Source organism: Lagenorhynchus albirostris, chromosome 2 (genome assembly GCF_949774975.1).
Source record: "Lagenorhynchus albirostris chromosome 2, mLagAlb1.1, whole genome shotgun sequence".
NCBI lineage: Eukaryota > Metazoa > Chordata > Mammalia > Artiodactyla > Delphinidae > Lagenorhynchus > Lagenorhynchus albirostris.
Genome location: NC_083096.1, coordinates 92,792,646 through 92,808,296, shown reverse-complemented (window position 1 = coordinate 92,808,296; position 15,651 = coordinate 92,792,646). Strand labels below are relative to the sequence as shown.

Here is a 15,651-nt window from a genome sequence, read left to right as displayed (position 1 = left end):
TTTTTCACAAACAGCAAACCGTTCTCTAGTAATTTTTAAAAAGTTATACTAGAATTTTTCATCAATAAAGGCTAGATTTCCAAGAATATGAATAGTCCAAAAATGCTGGGAAAATATAATAATTAAAAGCCTATACCTTTATGAGTTATAATTTTCATATTTAGGCAGAAATCATGACATTTATAAATTCGAGTATAGAAAAATTAAAACAAAACTACAAAAACAGCTCCCCCACTAAAGAAAAAGAAAAAATAAAGTGTAGGGAAAACAAATACCATAAATTAAGATAAAAGACAAAAAAAATCGAAGGGAAAAAATCATGTAACATGCATAATAAAGTACTAGTTATATATATATATATATAAAATAGTAATATTTAAAAACACAAAGTAGAAGAAAGGGAGTTTAAACAGCTTGTCCGAAATTATTTAGCTGAGAAAGCAAAGATATGACAAGACTGGAATTTTGTTCAGGCAGCATCAGTGAAGGGCTCAGGGCCTGACCACCCTGCTGCCCACTTGTAACTATTAAGTGCTGGCTGTAGGAGCAGCACAGGGTCAAGGGGCAGGACACAACAAGACCCCGCATGCCCTACTGGTGGATGTTTAAGTCAGTTCAGAATTTCTGGACAGAAGTCTGTGAAATGATTAAAATACCTTTGAAATATGCCTATACTTTAATTCAGCAATCTCACATGTAGAAATTTACTCTAATAATCAGATACGTATTCAAAACAGTCTTATCAGTGACTACAGTTGTGAAACTGTGAAGACAACTTAAGTATCCAACAATAATGGACTGGTTAAAATAATTACAATGTATGGATAGATACAGATTAGACATACAGAGAGATATCCACACAGAGGCATGGAAATTTCTTAACTTTTTATGTATTTTAAGAGGTGAGAATACAGGATATTTCATATGCTTCCATTAATGAAAGAAATTACATGTATATAGAAATGTGTCTGGAAATATATTAAATTCACTCCAGAAATATTATTGAGCATCTAATACAGAAGGGCAGCACTGGTTACAAGTACCCACCCTGCAGCCAGATAGCCTAAGTGAATCCCAAGTCTGCTGCTTACTAGCCATGGATCTGGGCAACTCATGTATGCTCTCTCAGTGGAAAAGGATGCTATGAAGAAAAGTGCAGCGTGGTAAGGAGAATAGAGAGTGATGGGGGTGGACCTGGTGTATTGAGTGAGAGTGGTTATGGGAGGTCTTTCTAAGGTCTGAAGAAGAAAACTGTAAGAAGTGAGGGAGCAGAGGGCAAGCACCCCAAATATCCAGGGAACAGAATCCCAAACGGAAGGAATTGCAAATGCAAAAGGCTGAGGTGGGGAGTTTGTGGAGTGTTCTGGGAAGAGCAGGAGGTGAGGGTGGCCATAGTAGAATAAATCATACCCAACTGTTCATAGTGGAATGCATGGAGCTATTTTTCTCTTCATACTTGTTTGGATTTTTGCAATTAGCATGAAGTACTCTTACAATGGAAAACAGCAAAAGTATTCACATTTGGAAAAAGAAAATAGCAAGTTACTCTCTTTCTGATTACTCGCTCGAATGAATATGATCAGTGTTCCGTTTCTTGAAAATACATGTTCATACTTTCTAAGCAAAATTCAAAGCCATCTGCTTATTCAGGCTCTCATGAGAGGGTTTAGCAGTGAGGAGTGTGTGTTCATGATTCTGTTTGGGACAGTGCTGTTTTAATGCTTTGCTCTTTACCTTGCTTCCACTCTCCAACTGTGTTTGATTAGAAACCAATTTTAACTTTGAATGACTTTTTAAAAATTGGCATTTCCCTCATGTACCAAAAGTAAGGAGCGTATCTTTTAAAAGAAGAAAATGAATTTGATAAAACATTTTGCTTGGCTAGAAATGTTTTCAGTAGTTTATTAACTGCAAAATAATTCCCTACTGAATGCCAGAGATCTTGTGCAGGATGTTGCCTGGGGCTAAATAATATGTGTTCACCTTTTAATCACACTGACTTTTAATCACACTGAGCCGGCCTCCGGGGGGAAATGGAAAGTAAGTCCACCAGCATTCAACATATAGTCTTTATTTTAATGGAGAGGAACTTTAAGCATGAATAGCACAAAATGTCAGATAATTCAAAAAATGTTTATGATTTTGCTGGGTTATAGTATAGATTTACCATATAGGTATTTCCAACAATCTTGGAATTCACTCCCAAATAATGAAACCACATTGTGAAAACCTCAGGTAAGTTGAAAGTCCCAGTCTTATTCTTATTGTCTGTTTCTGTCTGATCTTAAAGCAGACTATATATTCATCATTTTCAAGAGCCATAGCTTGAAAACAAATTATAGATTTCTTTGGTTCACCTTCGCAGTCAGGTTAATTCACTATGTTACTAATGTGACAGGGACACTACTAACCTTTGTTTATTGAGCTGTTGTACAGGTGCTTGACTTTACAACTGTATTGTAAGCAGGCTGAGGGTAGGAAATATTGTCGTATTTACTTTTGAATCCTGAGCAAATATCACAGTGTTTGGCAGATAATATATGTATAATATTTGTTTGTTGAAATTAAAAGACAATTCTGGACCACAGTAACTTTATATTTCATATTGTAATAAAAGAGAAATTTGCAGTTTTGTTTCAATAGCAATTCTCTTCCTACCCTATTTCTAATTCTCCAGCAGGCCTGATAAGAAGGTCAGCAAGGATGCAGTATAATTGCAGAAATTTGTTTCTTTATTACTGAGAACCATTCCAGTCTGAATTTATATTTTCAGTTTTATACTCTAATGTTTAAAATTTTGTGTTTTTTTTAAAAGATGAAGCCAAAAGTAGTTATAGTGAAAAATCATTAATTATTCTGAATCAAAATGGGTCTTGTTCATTGTTTGGCTTTGGACACTATTAGGGAAATCTGAAGTATTTGGGTTTTTTTAAAATTTATTTTTATTTATTTGTTTTTCCTCCATATATATATTTTTATACAATTTTTAAAGCTTACACTCCATTCACAGTTATTACAAAATACTGGCCATATTCCCCGTGTTGTACAATACATCTCTGTAGCCTATCTTATACCCAATAGTTTGTACTTCTTACTCTCCTACCCCTGTATTGCCCTTCTCCCCTCCCCACTGGTAACCACTAATTTGTTCTCTATATCTGTCTGTTTCATTTTGTTATATTTACTAGTTTGTTGTATTTTTTAGATTCCACATATAAGTGATATCATACAGTATTTGTTTTCTCTGACTTATTTCACTTAGAATAATGCCCTCTAAGACCATCCATGTTGCTGCAAATGGCAAAATTTTGTTCTTTTTATGGCTGAGTAGTATTCCATTGTATATATATATATACCACATCTTTTTTAATACGAAGAATTTGATTTTGTTTTGCTTGGGGAAAAAACACACAGAGTACCAGAGATTTAACAGAATTAAGTAGATTAGCCATTCTGAATGCACTTTCCACCCTCAAACCCACCCCTAAATCTATGGTGATGATTAATCCTCCTATGAAAGCAACAAAAGCAGAGAGTGAGCCTTTAAAGCAAATGATCAGCCCTGTTATTAATAATATACCTCTCAAAGCATTGCAGAGATGTTTCTGCTTGCCAGTCTCTTCCTTTCTCTTACCTATAGGCCATTACAATGCCTTAGTGCAGTCTTCAGGTACACTCCAATGTCTACCTTCAGTTACCTCTGTGTATTTCTTTTTATTCCTTGAAGTCCCCATTTCTGCAAAATATTACAAGGTAGAGGTATAGACAGTAATTGGCAACCTTTGGCTGCATTATTGAGGAGATTTGTCTTCTTCCAATACATTTTGCAAAACTCCAGCTACTAGTCACTATTAGTAAATGGCCTCTCTCTTTTCACACAGTGGTTTACTTTTCTGCCTTTCCTCAATGGGTCTTTGTTTTCAACGTATCTCAAACAGCAATTTCTGAATTTCGTTGCAGTGATTAGAAGATTTTACAATTCCTGTCCTTTTACCAGGAACTTCCATTTTGTATATGAACAAAATATTATCTCCCTCCAGGCTGAAGCCATGAGCCTCCTAACACTTCCCATCAGCAGCTCCGGACTTCTGAAACAGTGCATTCCCTATCAGACAGTCTACACACTGACATCCAACAAAACAGCAGCTGAAATCTTTTTTTTAGATCTAGAACCTCATTCATCACCTGCTAGCAATTTAAAGTTTTTAAATTATACTGTATCATAGTCTTTAGGAATGTTCTATTTATGACACATTGCTCTCATTTCAATATAGTTTTGTAGGTGGACATGTCATACTAGGAGCTAAAGCAGAAGAGAAAGTTCATTAAATAATCATTATACACTTTATAATATATGTACCTAATAAATGCATTGAAAGATTTAAAATATTCCAGGGAGGATGCATTCGTAGATGCAGTTTGAAATATGATTTGAGAAATTATAAAAATATATTTCTCAAATGCAGACAACCAATCTGTGTATTTCAAGGGAAAATATTTAAACTCTGACTCTTCACTTCCTATCCATCGTTAAGGCCAAATTTCTAATGCTCTAATATTTTATTTCTACTGCAAACTTACCACCATTTACTTTGTCTCTACTATATTCTGCTTAAGGAAAAAAAAATATACGGGGGTGTGTGTGTATATATATATATATATATATATATATATATATATCAAGATATATATCAAGTTTATAGCAAACATTCAGTGAAAATTAAAGTGAAAATGTATTAAATAATGAAAAAGATAAATGAAACAAGTTATTAGTCTGGATTATTACTTTGACTGGATTAATTTGACAGCATAACATAATAATGATTAATCTACCTTTGAACACATACCTATTTTGTCTTTCCTTTCTCACTGATAAAGTTAATATATATGTTAAAGAATGTCTGCTAAGGTGGTCATTAAACAGTTTGTTAGTGTTATTAGCAAAAGCCTGGTATTTAAAGATATCAAACCCTCTAGATCTAACACAGAGACAGAAGTCTCCTCAGTATTATCATTTTTGCTTTGGGAAGAATAGTTCATGTGGCCTCTTAAATAACAGACACAAGACAGTGAGTGCTCATTGCTTTGGATAAAGCTTTTGCAGATTTTATTTGTTTATGGTTTTGTTTTTAACAGAGGTTGATTAACCCCAAATTTCTTTGTATACAGAATTTAATTTTCTGGGCATAATGTAAGAAAATTAGCATAAGGCATGAGGAGCCATCTGAGAAGAAAATGATTCAGATCCCAACCTCTTCCATTTTGGAGAAAGTAGCCTGAACAGATGATGTGGTCCAGTTCCAAACTCACCTTGGGCCCTCAGACAATTCCACAGTGAGCTCACAAGCTGAGATGGCACTTCAGTTTTCCAAATTGAGGGACCGGGACCAGGACTTGTTCTCCCCATAACAAGACATTGGATGCAGGCTGCTTCAGAGGAAGGGGTACACCTTTAACTGGGGCAACTGAAGGAATGCAACTGTGAGCATCCTGGCGGCCCTAGCTTTAAGTGCCTTCACCTTGGAGGGAATATTCTAGGTGAAACTAGCATGTGTTACACCAGGTTCTTTCAACCATCAAAATTAAATGGAAAGATAATGAAAATATCCAGATAAAATTCTGGAATAAATATTACATTGCATGTTTTCTAAACAAAGAAAGAGAGCAAAGAGGAGAGAGAAAGAGGAGGATGAGGTAACATCTTTAAATACCTATTCTCACAAAACATCATGCATTACACATAATATGTATGCTGAGTAAATAAATTAATGAAAAACAAAGCTATTCTTTTCATTCTGTAAAAATATCATATGCATTTATTGCTTATATTACAAACATTTTCAAGAAATCCTGCCTCACTCATTATCATTCATGAAGACTGAAGCTTTGATTGTTTCCTTGTAAACTTTTCTGAATATTATCTTATAGCAAGAGTTAATTTTTGTAGATATATTTAACATTTGACAGGAAATTTACTCTCCTTAACCAATACAATGCAGACAATTGGGCTTTATTTTTTTGAAAAGAAAAGTGAAGCAAATGAAATATATTTAGTAAACTCATTATTTTGTAGCCTTCAGTGGTCTGTACCCAGTAATGTTAATGGTACTTTAACTTATCTAGAAAACGGAAATAGAGTTACAGATATAGAAAACAAACTCATTGTTACCAGGGGTGGGGGGAGGGATAAGTTGGAATATTGGGATTGACTATACACACTACTATATATAAAATGGATAACTAATAAGGACCTACTGTATAGCACAGGGAGCTCTACTCAATACTGTGTAATGGTGTATGTGGGAAAAGAATCTAAAAATGAGTGGATAAATATATATGTGTAACTAATTCACTTTGCTCTACACCTGAAACTAACACAATACTGTAAATCAACTATATTCCAATAAAAAATTTTAAAATCTCAGTAATTAAATGTGCTTTGAAATAACTCTTTAAATATTCAACCATTACCATAATTTATATTAACAATATCTACTCACTTCTAACCAAAAGGACTATTTTTTTCTTAATTTTCTTTATATTCATTTCAGATTACACTATTTTCTCTGGTTTCAGGTATATTAAAACTTTGAAGAATGATAAATATTCACCAAGTATATTTAGATTTTATAATTATCCTTAGAAGCATTTTACATTTGAGCTATTATTCCATATAATTTCATACTTTTTCTTTACAGAAATTTGCTGCCATAATAAATCATAATCTTTAATTAAAAGGAGCCATCCAACTCAAAATGTCAAATACCTATCTACAAGCTATATCAAGTAGTCCTAAATGTAAAGGCTTCCAAAATCTTTTCACATTCTTTGTAATAGAAAGATTATTTTAACAAGAAACACCATTTATATACTAGTAAAATATTAAAGTTTTATTCTTCAAACTTTTGAACAGGTGTTATCTGGTCAAAGCATTATGCTAGATGCTATGGAAATAAAGCAACAAATAAGCTCTTTTATCTGTCTTCATAAATGTTATAACATTGAACTAAGAGATTATGAAAATAATGTATCATAATACAAAATAAAATAAGAAAAATAAAGTTAGTATAAGCAAAGAGAAATGCTCAAATTATTTCAATCATAAAGATGAGGGAAGATTTTATATTAACCTCTAATAAAATATTTATCTCAGAGTACTGTAACTGTTTCCTTCTCTGCCTCTCCCACTAAACTGTGAATTTATAAGTGGAATTAAGTGTACATCACAGTATTTCCTATGCCTGTCACAGAACTCTGAGCTAACAGATGATCTTCTAGCTTTTAGGTGAGTTAATATGTAAACATCCCTCACCTTGAAGGATGAGTACCAGTTCCATAGAGAGCTTTCCAAGATGAGCATGAGCTGTTGGCTTGTTCACTCAAGTCATTTGAACATATAATGTTCATCTTGAGGAATGCAGAGGCAAATGTTTCTGAAATAATAGGTTGATAGCATATTATAGAATACCTTGAATGCCATACAGCAGAATTTGATATTTACTCCTCTTGTAGGTAAAGGGTTGAGAATTTTCTTCATAATAACATAACGTAATCTGAGTGTTCCTTAGGATATTGGGTTACTTAAGTCACATCCTTTATTTCATTTGGATTCCCATTACTAACTTTTTTAACCCAATCCTAGTAGGGAAGTCAAAGGAAACAAAAGAGATGGACTAGACTAGTTTTGCTCCTAATTTAGATAAGCCAGTTCCAGCAACAAGGGATTTAGGAAACTGGAATATATTTTTTAAAGTATATCTCTATTAAATATCTGCTATATTTCAGGTAAAAATTACATTCTTTGAATATGTTTCTAATTTAAAGAAATCCCTGTGTATTGTTTCAATTATCAATTCTTTGTAAATACTACTTCTACAGTTAATTGCATCCCACGAATCTAATCTTACTGGAAAAGGATTGCATTAGTTAAAGTGAATTTAAATCTGTTCAGTATATATTTAATATACACCTAACTCAGAACTCAAAATTGGAACTCAGAATTGTTGAAGGGAACATCTCAGTTGTTGACGGTAACTCCTGAGTATGAAATATCTCTCTTCATCCAGAAAGAGTTAACAATTTCTTCCAAACTTAGTCCAAGGTGAGAATTTATCACAAATTTGAAACTGGAGGCCTTTACCAGACTATAGATTTTACCACATATATGGGAACTTGAGAAGAAAAATGAGAAATTTTGTAAAATTAAACTTCGTTAAAATCATATCAGAGACTTCATGTTTCAGCACAAACATCTAAAAAACTTGAAAGGAAAAAGAAAAACCTTGACACAATAAAAAATAAATGACTTTTCTTGGATTCGTCAAAAAATATTTTGTGGGGCAAATAGTCACCATAAAATCTGGAAAGGAAAGTGAATTCAGAGAGTCAAAGTTGAGATCTGCTTACCTGGAGCAAAAGCCACTGGGGCCATAAAATTGTAAGAACATGAGCTAATCTTGATAAATTGCTGGAGACTGAATTTGAACTAGCATGAGAGTGAGAAGGTCTTAAGAGGACCTCATACTTTCATGGGACTTTCTGCCTGGAATCCCACCAGATTCTCCAGTGAAAATCTGAGAAAGATCCCCTCCAGTTGTAGCAGGAAGAGGATAGGAGTAATTATTGTGAAATATACCAAGAGTATTCTAACAAAGCCAACTTTCCAGGAGGAAAGAACTTACCAGAGCCTTGCCTCAGAACCACTGGGGAAAAGGCATTCCTCTTACTCTAGTCATGTCTGGCATTCCTGTCTCAAATGGAGTTGGGGAGTGAGAGAAGGAAGCTATTTAAGAAGTAACATGTATAAAAGTCACAGCCAAAATATAGGTCTTCTGAAAGAGTGAGATTTCATTGGAAGGTTATAGTGATTTTAAAGTGTATATGGAAAGGCAAAAGGCATAGAATAGCCCAGACAACACTGAAAAAGAAGACAGAATTGGAGGAGTCAATTTTAAAATTTCACATAAGGCCATAGTAGTCAAGAAACCATGGTAGGGGCTTCCCTGGTGGCGCTGTGGTTGAGAGTCAGCCTGCCGATGCAGGGGACACGGGTTCGTGCCCCGGTCCGGGAAGATCCCACATGCCGCGGAGTGGCTAGGCCCGTGAGCCATGGCCGCTGAGCCTGCGCGTCCGGAGCCCGTGCTCCACAACGGGAGAGGCCACAACAGTGAGAGGCCCGCGTACCGCAAAAACAAAACAAAACAAAACATGGTATTGGCAAAAACAAAGACACCACAGATAAAGGAACAGAATAGAGAGCCCAGAAATAGACCCACAAATATAATCAACTGATTTTGACAAAGGTACAATAGTAATTCAGTGAAGAAAATAGAACCTTTTCAACAAACATCGCTGGAACAATTGGATATCCACATGCAAAAAAAAGAAAAAAGAACCTAGACACAAACTCACCACTTACATTAAAAAAATGACTGAAAATGGATCAATGATCTAAAAAGCTTCTAGAAGAAAATATAAGAGAAAATTTGAGTTTTGTGTTGAGGTTTCAGATACAACACTAAAAACATGATCCATAAAAGAAAAAACTGAGAAGTTGGGTTTTATTAAAAATAATTGCTCTGTGAAAGACAAATGGAGAAAATATTTGCAGATCATATGTTTGGTAAAGAACTGTATCCAAAATATACAAAGGTCATTTGAAATTTAACAACAAAACCCAAAAACTCAATGAAAAAAATGGGCAAAAGATCTCAACAAACAGCTCATCAAAGAATATATATATACATATATATATATATATAACAAATAAGAATATGAAAAGATCTTCAACATCATTTGCCATTAGGAAAGTGCAAATTAAATCAACAATAAAATAGTATTACACACCTATTAGAATGACTAGAATTCACAGATTTGACAATACCAATTGCTGGCAAAAATATGGAGCAACTGAATCTCCCATTCATTGCTGGTGAGAATGCAAAATTGAAAGGCAATTTGGAAGCTGCTAATAAAGCTAAACATTGTCTTAGCCTACAATCCAACAATTATGCTGCTATATATTTATCCAACTGATTTGAAAAATGATATGCACACAAAATCTGTTCACAGATGTTTACAGCAATTTTACCCATAATTGTGAAAAAGCTGAAAAAAAACAAGATGTATTTCAATAGGTGAATGGGTAAAAAAAGCTGTGTAAATCCATATGATGGAATATTATTCAGTGATAAAAGGAAATGAGCTATCAAGCCACAAGTAGACATGGCTGAATCTGAAATTCATATTGCTAAATGAAAGAAGATAGTCTGAAAAACTTACATACGACATGATTCCAGTTATAGGACACTTGGTAAAGATAAAACACCCAAACAAAGATAAGAAAAAGATAAGTGGTTCCTAGGAGTTTGGGGTTGGAAAGAGTTGAATGGTCGAAGCACAGGACTTTTTCAGGCAGTGAGTGTTCAGTATGATAGCGTAATGGTGAATACATGACATTTTGCATTTGATAAAACCACTGTAACTTTACAGCAGAAAGAGTGAACATTAATGTATGCAAATTTAAAAGTTTTTCCAAAGTTGAGGGATCAAAAGATGGAATGTAGAAGGTGAAAAAAGAAGTTTTATAACTATGAAACAACCAGTGAAGGGATGGCCGACAAAGATGCTAACCTAATAACTTTGGAAATGAATGGAATCTATAAGAATAAGGACAAAAGTAACTGTGCATAGCACTATTCTGTTCTTTTTTGATGAAGCTGTTCCCACTGACATGTGGGTTAGCAATTCTGAAAGCCCTATGTATGGATACTGGAATTAAACAAGTAAATGGATAACAGATGATGGGAACCAGGTTTCTCACTGTTGAAGTGGGAGTATAAGCAAGGGGAGGAGGTTAGAGTGATCCATGTCATAAGAGATAAGTCAGAGACTCTAATTAATTCATGTTTAGTTTAATATAGACACAGGTAGGTATTTATAGAGAAATATTTGTAGATGTGTATATATAAGTGGGTTAGTATAGGTACATACATCCACTAAGTCTGTCAGTTTAGAGGGTCTAAAAACAACAAGAACTCAGTAGTAATAAACACACCTAGTGCACAGATCTTGGTTTTTTATATACCATTCTCCTATAAGAATAACCAGAGATCCAGGAGAAAGGGTTGATTCTAGGAATAAGGTAGGAAGTACACAAGATGAGCCTACAGCATCTTTAGTGCTTGAATACAAGTACTCAAAAGAAAAGAAGGGGTCCCAGAGCCAACCCCAATGGTCAAAGCTGGAACAATTTGAGTAAAAAAAAATTACAAAATATGGACATGACTTAGTAATAATAATAATAATGATGATGATGGTATATCAATATTGGTTCACAAATTGTGACAAATGTACCCACTAATCCAAGTTGTTGGTAATAGGGGAAGACAAATGTACACGCTAATCCAAGTTGTTAGTAATAGGGGAAACTATGTATGGTGTATATGAGGACCCTCTTTAGTCTTTTTACAATAATTCTGCAAATCTAAAACTATTCTAAAATAAAAAGGTTATTTTTAAAAACCACACACTCTCCAGAGCTAAGTATATATTTATGGTTTGAAATATCTATGGATAGATGACAATATCACATCCCAAACATCATTTAAAAGTCTTATACAGGTTTCAAGTCCATTAAACTTGCAAGCTGCTCGTACTACATAGTCAAAGCCAATTTTATGCCAAAAGACAAGCCCCAAAACATTTCCAAAATAATTTTTAAAACACAATTTTTATCCATAAAGTCAAAACTAATGTTTTGCATTTTCTGTCAGGTTAAATTTTACATTGCTTTTAATCTTTATTGCTTGTATATGAGATGCATTGCAGGTTTCAGAACAAAGTTCACTTAGACAAGTAAAGGACTTCTGTGCTGTATATTTCCACACATTAATAGCATCATTTACATGCTAAAGAAATTAAATCTTTATTCTGCTGTGGCCACCATGGATTAATTTAATGAATTGAATAGTTTGGATTGCCTTCTGAGAGAGAGAGAAGGTTAAAAGGTACATTTTGCTGAATATTTAAAATCTTTAACCTTTGTGGTATAGATCTCCATGATTAAAAAAAAATACATAAAGTACAGTTGTATCTTGCTTGAAATTTTTTCCTTTGTAAACTCAGAGGGAATTTACATGATTCTTTGAATTAATACACAATATTTTGTAAATGCTATAATTCTACTATGGAAGAATTTCCAAACGTGTTATCAGATTTTCTATGATTTTGTTTTATCAAACCTGGGCGTATAGAGGAAATAATTGTACATATGTGCAAGTGTCATGAAGAGTCTCTTCGGCAATACCATGTGTTATTGCTGTCTTAGAATTCACTGATTCCATTCCTAAATGAATGGCCTTCAGAGTTCTAGTTAATTTTTAAACTGGTCACTTGCGGAAAAATTAAGAGCTACCTTTTGATTTGTGTTTTTGGAACTTCTGTATCAATTTATTAGTTGACATCTGGTATTTCCATCACGAAATGTCAAACGTAAGGGCAGCCCATGTACTAGAGGCTTTTGTGAAGCAAAGGACTGTATATAGAGCATCAGATTTTTTTTCATTAAATATTCTCTTTCCACAATTAATATATTACAACAAATCTATCAAATGTGCAAGATGATTGAGGAATCTCTGTAAATATCTAAGGTAGTGTTCTGAGAAAAATTGATTAAAACGATCTCATGTTAGGAAGGAAGAAAAATAAGTTTTAAGTCAGAAATTACCTTACAAAATGTGTTTTATATTCTTGACATAATTGGAGAAGACTTTCAGGGATTCAACATATAATAATAAAAGGCAAGAATTTAAAGTAATATATTTTCTTGAATCATTAAATGTAATCCAACCCATAATGTTTCTATTTAGTATTTCATGTAGCATTTAGAATAAAGTAGGCTCCTTTTAAAGTTTGGACCTAAATGGACTTTTCATACATAAATATACTTTATTGTTTCATTATTTTTATACTTTCATATTATAAATGTATACATTAACATCTGAAAGACAAAATATATATTTTTTAAATTAAAATATTAACTGTCTACAGAACATATTTTAGTTCATCACTGCCCACAGCCACCAGCCTTTCCATTGTTGTCACTCTAGTCTTTTTCCAGAAGACTTTGGGCAAGAACCTGAAGACTTAAACTACTGGAAAACCTTTCCATTCCAGCCAAATTGAAGTTGATTCTTTCCAGAAGGATCCCTGTTTGTCTAAATTATAATATCTGGCCTCTCTCACATGGAATTTCTATTGTCTGCCTTCTTTTCCTAAGTATGGGTCATATCTGTTCATTGCATGCATCACAATTTTTTGTTGGAAACTGGACATTTTAGGTAATATATTGTAGCAAATCTGGCTATTGATTTCCAACCACCCTCTCCAGGGCTAGTTTTCATTATTATTTGCTTATATATTTAGTGACTAGGCTAGAATATTTCAGTGAAATGTATTAAGACCATTGTGTGAAATCTCTGATTTGCACCTCCTAAGGTATGGCCCTGGGTATATGCACATCACTGTGAGATCACAATTGTTTTAACAGGGCCTTCATTGTCTGTCTTTTCCTGATCTCTCTATTAAGCCATCTGCCTCTACTATTATCACACCCAGCTCTTAGACTCTGCTAATTATGGACTGATTTTTCTATTGTTTTGGACAATATCCTCAGGCATAAACTATTTCACAGCCTGACCCAATTAAATATGGGCAAGGGTAGTTTTAAGGCCAGATTTGTTCTGACTCAAGGAGGGCTTTTCTTAGCTGTCTGTTCCCCTGCTTGTCTCTGGTAAACTAGATGGCCTATGGTTTAGCTTGGTGATCTCACAGAGTTAACAGCCTCTTAATTATTTATCACCTAAATCTCCACTGTTTTTGAGTGCCCTTAGTACTGAAATTACTCACACTTTGTATTAAATTGAGTTAATTCCTTTGGTGAAAGCTTTGGAGTTCTCTGATTTTATGGACGTAACTGAGCAACTTGCTCTGGACACTGGGAGGGGGCAGTAGCCTCTGTTCTTCTCAGCTTGCTTCTCCTGGCATTGAACATCTGCCCTATGAGTGAACATCTGCCCTATGAGTCACCTTCACCTATGAGGGTGAAGGTGATCAGAGCCCTAACATGCTTGTCTTGCCATGCCTACATGGAACATCAGGCGGAGCATCTACCCTATGAGTGGATTCTCTGACTTCTCAATTTCACTCACCAACAATTTGGACTCTGCAACTCAGAGTTGAAGGGAATTAGCAATGCTGATGGCCTACCCTTCCTAGTAGATAAAGTGTCCCTTGATTGGTAGCTTAGAAGAGAGGAAGTGCTGTCCTCTTGGTCACATCTACCCAGAGTGGAGCTTCTGTTAAACTGAGCTGGTGGTGAGGAGGAACTGAAGGAGGGCAGAAGAGGGATGTGAGATGTGGCTCAACTTCCACAGACTCAGTTTATTTATCAAGTTTTAGTAGATTTTCTTGAATAAATGTTTCTTCATTTATTTGCTGTACACTCTTAGGACAATTTCCAGAGACTTTAAATACTTATATATGTGTGTATGTACAGATATAGATATATCATTCTGTTTATGTATGTATGTATCTATCTAGCTAGCTATCATCTATCTATCTCTTGCTTCTTTCATTAGGAAGCAGGTTCATGGAGCTCCTCCTGTTGCCATTCCTAAAGTGGAAAACCCGTTAATATCATTATTTTTTGAGCCAGATGTGCTAAGCTATCATCAGTAGTAACAAGGTCTTCTAATCTCACACTATTTTTTAACCAAGTCAATCATAGGGTCTTGTAAGAGTTCAGTGCTGGTGTCTGTAGCTTCAGAGCTCTTTCTTTTCCCTCAAACTTTCTCCAGGAGAACAAGAGCCTCAACCTCTCCAAAACCTGATTTAAACAGAAAATATGACTTTTAGTAACTTTCTAACCTGTTAAACATGAATACACTGTAACTTCTTGTTATAAACAGCATATTAAAGTCTTTAGCTGATTTTGTGCTACAAAATATGATTGTTCTAATGGATAAACAAAATCTGTCATATTCATATGATAAAATACTATTCAGCAATGAAAAGGAACAAACTATTGATCCATGCTTCAATGTGGATGAACCTCAAAAACATTATGCTAAGTGAAAGAAGTCAAATGCCAAATATTACATATTATATGATTTTATTCATATGAAATGCTCAGAGAAGGCAAATCTTTAGAGACAGAAAGAAGATTAATGTTTGCCTGAGGTTGGGGTAGGGAAAGGAGACTGCAAATAGGCACAAGAGATCTTTTGGGGAGTGATAAAAATATTCGAAAATTGAATTTTAGTGATGGTTGCAGAACTCTGTAAATTTACTAAAACTCATTGAATTATACACTTAAATTGAGATAATATATGGTATTAAAATTATACTTTAATAGAGTCATTACAATATGATTGTCTTATTTGTCCCTATAATCCCTATATTTTGCACAATACCTAGGACATAGCATGTTCAATAATGCTGATTACATGAATGAATCAATTAATTAATATAAAATCCCACTGGACACAGAGATCAACTCCTTGCCTAGGTGGTAGTGAAGAGCACCAAGCATCTACAGATCTATATAAGTTCACCATGTAGTAGGAGAGGCAAATGAGTACCAAAACACAC

The 15,651-nt window shown here is 34.2% G+C and overlaps 1 pseudogene; it reads right to left on the bottom strand.

The window, feature by feature from the left end:
• The window catches only part of LOC132515492 (BRISC complex subunit Abraxas 2-like), a 55,444-nt pseudogene extending 48,037 nt beyond the window's left edge, over nt 1-7,407 (bottom strand).
• Between the last annotated feature and the right edge of the window lie 8,244 nt (nt 7,408-15,651).